We start from the raw sequence: 1,397 nt of genomic DNA on the forward strand, positions 1-1,397 counted from the left end.
ATCCTTAATAATGTCAATTCCCCCCTCCTCACTTTATCATAATGATACTTATTGGGGGACTTCTGGTGGCCTAATGGCAGGGGAAGCTGCACTACAATCCCGAAGACACGTGTTTCGAGACCACCAGCTGCTCCACAGGAGAAGGATGGGAAATCTCCTGCCATGAGATTGATTAACTGCCTCTGAATATCTGCCAGAGTGTCAGGTATAGGTCGGTTCCGACTCCATGGTACACAACAACTTATTGGCACAGTTGTGAAGATTTTTGTTTTCTTTATGTTAACGTGAAGTAGCTTGTTGAGGTCCACACAGCTAAGACAGTGCCTCTCTGATAGTTTAAATCCACATAGGTTCTGTGGGAGAAACATGGGCAATCTTTTGCTGTACAATTTACAGTTTGTGCATAAAACTCTGGAGGAGGGGTAGTCAGTTGTGATTCTCTTACATCTTGAGGGTAGTGAGATTAAGTTTCCACTTTTGGTTTTGGTCAAGTTATTTTGTTTGGGTTTTGTTCTATTTTAGTTTTATATTAGGGAATAATCCTTGGTGGAAAAGATACTCTTTGAGATTGATGAGAAAGGACTTCAAACCCTCATTAGTTTCTAAAACCAAGATAGTAACATATGCTTATTGTTGCTGTTGTTGTTAAGTGCCGTCGAGTCATAGGCGACTCATAGAGACCCTATGAAGGAGAGTCCTCAACACTTGGGTGTCTCTCATCCTCTATCCAGGCTCAAAGGGTTTCCAAAGGCAAGCTATTACAGAAGTGAATCATTTGCATATTACAGATTGTTAATGTGTTTCCTTCAACAGTGTTGCCATAATCATCATATAGTCCAGTTTACCATTTTAATCTTTTTAGCATATCTACTGAATAAATGTAATGAAAAGTTGCAACCCTGATCAGTAACACCTTTGTTGATTTTAAACCATGCTACTAGTATACCTACAGTTTTCTAATAACTGTCTTTTAATATATGTACAAGGTCTTTATGAGCACATTCTAAAACTGTGATGGAATACCTTTTCTTTGCAATCTTAGCCTAGTTTATATGTCCCATACAGTCACATATCTGTGTTAATGTTGTTGTATTATGTGCTGTTGAGTATTTTGCATCTCATATTGATCCTATGCAGAATAGTTCTGAACCCAACAATATTTTGTGCCAATCTCACTGTTTCTGGCACATCTGCCCTTATCAACCATTACTATGTCAATCAGTCTTCTCCCAGGTCATCTTATCTTGCACTGTCCCTCTATATTTCCAAGCATGCCTGTGTTGATAGCATACAGGTAAACAATTAAATAATTAAATTTCTGTTGTTATGTGCTGTTGAGTTGACTGTGAATCATAGCAACTGTATATACAAAGGCCTAAACCCTGCTCTATCCTGTG

The sequence above is a fragment of the Elephantulus edwardii genome, unplaced genomic scaffold (genome assembly GCF_000299155.1).
Source record: "Elephantulus edwardii isolate Elephantulus edwardi_28Jun2011 unplaced genomic scaffold, EleEdw1.0 scaffold00023, whole genome shotgun sequence".
Classification (NCBI taxonomy): domain Eukaryota; kingdom Metazoa; phylum Chordata; class Mammalia; order Macroscelidea; family Macroscelididae; genus Elephantulus; species Elephantulus edwardii.